The 6,327-nt window shown below is 33.0% G+C and overlaps 1 long non-coding RNA gene across 1 annotated transcript in view; it reads left to right on the top strand.

Moving 5' to 3' along the window:
- Nucleotides 1–1,027: 1,027 nt before the first annotated feature.
- Nucleotides 1,028–6,327, top strand: part of LOC118470180 (uncharacterized) — a 54,417-nt gene continuing 49,117 nt past the window's right edge. The window contains exon 1 of the long non-coding RNA XR_004847202.2: nt 1,028–1,210. This is a non-coding gene — a long non-coding RNA (uncharacterized LOC118470180). The remainder of the gene's footprint in view (nt 1,211–6,327) is intronic.

Raw genomic sequence — 6,327 nt, 5'->3', positions numbered from 1 at the left:
AGCCGAACAGTTTTCGACCGTGCTCAAACGCCGTGTCAAGCAGGTGAATGTTTTCAGGTCGTATATTTTTGATTTATAGGAAACTTAATGTGTTGACTGAATGATAACTTACCTGCAACTGCCGCTAATAAAAGAAACATCCAATACAAACGAGCAGAGACCCTGTGTTAATTTGAAGCTGCACACATCAGACTTAAGCCACCTAACTGCCACCTCAGTGACTACAGGTAAAGTCACTACAAATAATAATAATAATAATAATAATAATAATAATAATAATAATAATAATTTATATGCAAATTATTTGTATATAAATAATATTTATATACCAACCTTAACCTCAATGTTTTAATCACATTTAGGTTTTCTAAACATTACATTAATGTGAACCAGCGTCTCCACTGACAGTTTTATCAACTAAACGTACCACATTACACTAACACAACTCACTTCAGCTGTTTACATGACACACAACACAAACATCGTTAGCTTAATGCTACGTTAGCTTTAATAAGGCTACGATGGAGCAGCTAGCTCGATTAGCATCGCTCCCTCGGGTCTCCGGTTTCTAGACTAGCGGCGCTAGCGCAGAGCTACACAGAACATCTGGACCCCTCAGAGCAGTGAGGGACGTCTACGTAGATCACGTGACCGACCGACGGTAGATCTGAATTATTATTATTTTTATTTTCGTTTTATGTATTATTTTCGGCCTCAAATACTTTTATACACACACACACACACACACACACACACACACACACACACACACACTTACAAATAAAAAATTAAATTAAATTAAATTAAATTAAATTAAATTAAATTAAATAAAAAAAAAAACAACTGACAAAAGGGCACTTTGGGCATCAAAAGGCACGTGCCTGAAACAAAGTGTTCATTTTTGTCTCAAATAAATGTTTTTTTAAATGCACAGGTATTACATTGAATCGTCTGAGCACGATACGTCATCAAAAGCGGAAGTGAGCGCGCAGTGCAACAGAAATCACCGTCCGAGTGGAGCGTGGAACACAGTCTGCACAAATCGGCCAATTATAGCCCTTTTCAAAATAATCATCTGCGGTGGGAGTTTTGACGATTAAACGCTGATATATTCTTAATTTTTCATAAAACAGTAAATGCTGTTGAATGATGTCATTGCTCCATTTAAGCTCCAGCCAGGAAACATTACAGGAGTGGGCTGAGCGAACCGGTAAGTTTAAAATGACGCTGTGAAATGAACAATGACTCAACATGTCTCCCGTTTCAGTTAAGAGAAAAAGTTAAAGTTAAAATGATGAACATTACTGTCTGTCTGCAGCAACCGTCATGAAGTCACTGAGTTTTACTGTCAGAAAATACTAGAACACAGAGACGTAGACTGGAACCATAGTCTGTATATACAGTCTGTGGTTCCGGTCTGTATATACAGTCTGTGGTTCCAGCCATAGACTGCATATACAGACTGGAACCACAGACTGTATATGCAGTCTGTGGTTGGAACAGCAACTCACTGTGTTGTTATGGAGGAACATTGGTGTCGGACTATTTGTGACCAATATATTTTTAAAATGCGGTCACAGATGACGTGTTTTACATCCGAGAAACGTGTCTCTGGTTTTTATTTTGGTTCATATGAGTTCTGACTTAATGGCAATGAAAATAAAGGAGTAGAGAAAATGTGATTAAACGTTAAAGTATATTAAAATTAAATTTCATCGTAAATATTTTTCAAAAATTAGATGCAACTGGTGACAATTAAAAGTCTGTAATTTTACAGATTTTGTAGTTTTTAATTGCCAATTTTTGTATAATTTTGAAATACAGTAAAATATTAATAAAATTAACTAAATAGACTGAGAATTCACACATTTAATGTCAAATAATGATAAAATTTCCATTCCAATTTGGCGTAGCTTCACAAATATTTCCATTTACAGATTGACTTTGAGATAATAATTAAAATAAATCACAGGAAAAAAATATTAATTTAGATGCTGACAATAAAACAATCACACAAACTTTAAGATTATTTATTTAATTGATGAAAAAATTAGAAGATTCGAGTATAATACTGTAAATATATTTCTAAAATTAAATGCAATTGTGCAAATTCATGCAGATTTGTCTGAGTCTAGTGCAAATTTTACCAATTTTTATGGTTTTAATTTTATATAATTTCTTTTTATACTTTTTGATGCACAAAAATACCTTTTAAAATTATCAAACAGACACGTTTAATGTCAAATCATGATAAAATGTCCATTCCAATTTGCCATAACTTCACAAATATTTCCATTTACAGATTGACCTTATTTGGTCAGAGATAATAATTAGTAAAACCACAGGAAAAAAGCATCAATTTAGATGCTGACTGTAAAACAAACAAACAATTTAACAAAAAAACCCTAAAAAAAATCTGTAATTTTACAGATATTAAAATAAACTGTAATAAAACCAAAAAATCTGTAAAATTACAGATTAAAAATTTAGAATTTTACAGATTTTTAAAAACTTTTATTTGACAGTTTCTTTTAATACGTTTTAAATACACTAGAATATCAATAAAATTACCCAAATGGACTGAGAATTTACATGTTTAATGTAAAATAATAAATAACTTCACAAATATTTGCATTATTTTATAGATCTTGACTATAAAACAAATAATCAATTTAAAAAACAAACAGGCCAAAACTGTGTCCAAAAAATGTGTATTTCCGTTTTAGTTCAATAGATGAAAAAATAAGAAAATTCAAGTAAATTCTTATAAATATATTTCAATAATGAGATGCAACTAACAGTAAAAGAACAGCTGGTTCTCTAAGTTCATGTAGATTGGTTTTTAGCTGAGAATTTTTAGTGCAGATTCTCCTTTTTGCCTCAGAGTTTACAGATAAATCTCTAATTTAAGCTCATGCAGTGAAGTTTAGCATTAAATCTCCAGCAGGTGGCGTTCCTCCTTCACCAGCCGTCCTTCTCTAATCTGGCCACAGACGGAGAGCCAGTAAAACGCTGACTGTTTCCACTCTCTTAGGCTAGAATGAGCTCCTTAGTCATATAATTGCTAATGAGATGAGTGAGTGACGGGTCAGGTTTGCAGGGTTTAACCCTCCAAACTGACCCTTCACCCTCCGGTAACCGGACCTCCGAGGGTCTCAGGAGACTTCCAGGACTGCTCCACATGTTGACAGCCGCTCGGAGAACCTTTTTAAGGTGCAGAAGTCTGTTTTATACCTTATTTTCCCTAGTTTTCTGTTAAATTGTGCAGGAACTTGAGCACTCGTGGTGTGTCTTATACCCTATTTTCCCTCAGGAACATGTTCAAATGAAGTTCTACTAATAATAAAGTGCATTTTCTGGTTTATTGTGCAGAAAACCAAGCACTAAAGGTATGTTTTATACCTTATTTTCCCTGAGGAACATGTTTAAATGAAGTTCTGCTAGTAATAAAGTGCATTTTCTGGTCAATTGTGCAGAAACTCAAGCACTCAGGGTGTGTTTTATACTCTATTTTCGCCGAGGAACATGCTCAGATGAAGTTCTACTAATAATAAAGTGAATTTTCTGGTTAATTGTGCAGAAACGTGAGCCGTCATGGTGTGTTTTAACCGTGTGAACGGGCGTTTGTGCTGCAGGTTATAGTGACCTGAGCTAAATGCCTTTGATAGAAAAGCCTCGGCCCTCGGTGCAATCCTCTTAGTTCTCCTGGCTTAGATCTCTGAGTGTCCCCGAGGAGGACAAACGCTCCTCCTCATCCACTCTATCATTCACATCTACTGCTGCCACCTCCACACCGGTGCATCATGGGAGAAAAGGAGGCAGCTGGTGGAGCAGCAGGAGAAAGAGGAGGATGGCAAGTCCAGCAGGATGTGGAGGAAGGAGTTAAAGAGCTGGAAAAATCTGCACTTTTTAACTGTAGTGTCCTGAAAATTCCACTGTCAATTTATAGATTTTAACTGCACAGAATAACTAGTAAAATAACAGGAAAAAACAGTTAAAAAAAAAAAGAAAAAAAGTGCCAAAAATGTAAATAAAGTCTGTATTAAAAGTCAGGAATTTACTATATTTAAATCTGCAAAAACTATTATTTTTTACATGCAATGTTTGAAAGAATTATTTATTTTACAAATTTTTTACATTATTATTATTGTTACTTTTTAACATATGTTTACTGTTAGTTGAAAGACAAAAAAGGTATGTTAAGAATTTAAAAATGATAAACAGTTTTTTAAAACTAGATTTTACAGATTTTTCTATTTTTAATAAATTCATAAATTACAGATAACTAGTAAAATCACTGGAAAAAACTGTTTTAAAAAAAGGTATATAAAGTCCGTATGTTATCTAAAAATTACGAGTATTTACTATTTAAATCTGCAAAAAAAATTAAATTATAATATATATATATATATATATATATATATATATATATATATATATTCATAAATTACAGATAACTAGCAAAATCACAGTTTATTTAATTTCAATTTATTTAATAACTAATACAATCATAGGAGGAGAAAGTAAAAAAAATCCATGTTAATGGTAATCTGCAAAAATAAATACATTTTTACGTATGTTTGCTGCTATTTAGTAGAAAAAAATATATATGTTAAGAATTTTAAATAATTAAATATTTAAAAAAATATATAGTTTTGCAGATTTTTTCCAGTTCTCGTAAATTACAAATAACTAGCAAAATCCCAGAAAACAAAATTATAAAAAAAAATTTTAAAAGGTAAATAAAAGTCCATATTAAAAGTAAATAGTTTACCACATTTAAAGCTGAAAAAAAATCTGTATCTGTTCTTGTCAAGCTTTCCTGTATTTAAATCAGCTAAAATCATAATTATTTTACAAGTATTTTGCTGTTATTTTTTTATTTGATGTCTGAAATGTTTTTTTTTTCTGGCTCTGCTGCTTCCAGTTTTTCACAGTTTTCTTAAAGATTTTTTATTTTGTGCAGCACTTCTGTCCCTGAAATAGGAATTAGTCTTTTAAGATCCATTTTTACATTGAAGTTTTTTTGCATAAAGTTACTTTTGCAATGTTGAATACAACTTATTTTTTTAAAATGTCCATTTTGAGCCCTAAATTTTTCCTAATGTTTGTTTTCAGTTGATTCCGTAGCTTCAGTTGTCCAGAGTGAGTTTGAGCCGAAGCTTTGGGACGAAGAAAAAGGATATTGTAGATAAATAATTCAGCAGATGCCATTAGTGAATCCACAATGTGGTTTGTAGCTACGGGAAGAAAGGCAGGACGTTCAGATCGTGTTCCCTCTGCAGCCATTCAGGCTACGAATCAACGGCAAACGTTAACTAATCCACACAGGTCCAGATCTGCAGAGGCAACCTGATGGCAGATTAGTCGAGGCTTCTCTTCCAGTGACCTGCTTTTCCTGCGTGGAGTGACGTGGAAATAAGCTCTTTTGGAGCTAAAGCCAATTTGCCCCCAAAGATTAGGGCAGATCTGTCTGGACAGGGCAAAGACGGCACACCTTGAAGAAGAAGGGGGATGGAGGAGGGAGATACCGGGGGAGGAAGGGAATGGAAGGGAATGGAAGGGAAGGGAAGGCTCTCAGATTAAGATGGGTTAATGGGTTACATCTCACTCCTGTACGTTCCTTTAGCAGCTGATTTGTTGCAGAAGCACGACTAAAACTAACACAAGGACTAGATGTTAACTGTAAAAACTGACCAAAATCTTTCTTTAACAGTGTTTTACTTTATTTGAATTACCATTATTTTCCATTAAATTCAATATTTTTTGCCAGTATTTCTGTGTTTTAGTTTTTTTAATGCTGCTTCTCAATTTTTTTTGTGAAATGATTCCAAAACTACAGCATAAATAAACTTAATTTATCCTGTGATTGGTTCCAACTCTTGCAGAAATCGCAATTCTTGAGTAATTGCACACAAAAAACCTCCAGAAATGCAGTAAAACTCAACAACTGTGCAGAATTTGCACAGTTGTTGAGAATTGCAAAACAAAGCAGATCTGAGGCCAGCTCTGTAGCTCACTTAAAGCTTTTTAAATCAAAAATATCATTGAAATAGACAGGAAAATTAAGTTTCCCAGTTGTTAGAGGTAATATCCAGTAAAATCACATCAAAAAAGTCTTAAGTTAGATGTTAAGTGTAAAGAAAAGGCCAAATCTGTCACAGATCAAAAATCTGATCTTTAGCATTGTTTTACTCTTTTCGAATTACCATTATTTTCCATTATATTCCAAAATATTTGCCATTATTTTCGTGTTTTAAATTTTTTTAAATGGTATTCCACCATTTTTTTTGGAGAAAATATCATTGAAATAGACAGAAAAATCAA

This window comes from Amphiprion ocellaris, chromosome 12, assembly GCF_022539595.1.
Source record: "Amphiprion ocellaris isolate individual 3 ecotype Okinawa chromosome 12, ASM2253959v1, whole genome shotgun sequence".
Taxonomy (NCBI): Eukaryota; Metazoa; Chordata; class Actinopteri; family Pomacentridae; genus Amphiprion; species Amphiprion ocellaris.
This window is presented reverse-complemented; position numbering and strand designations above follow the sequence as displayed.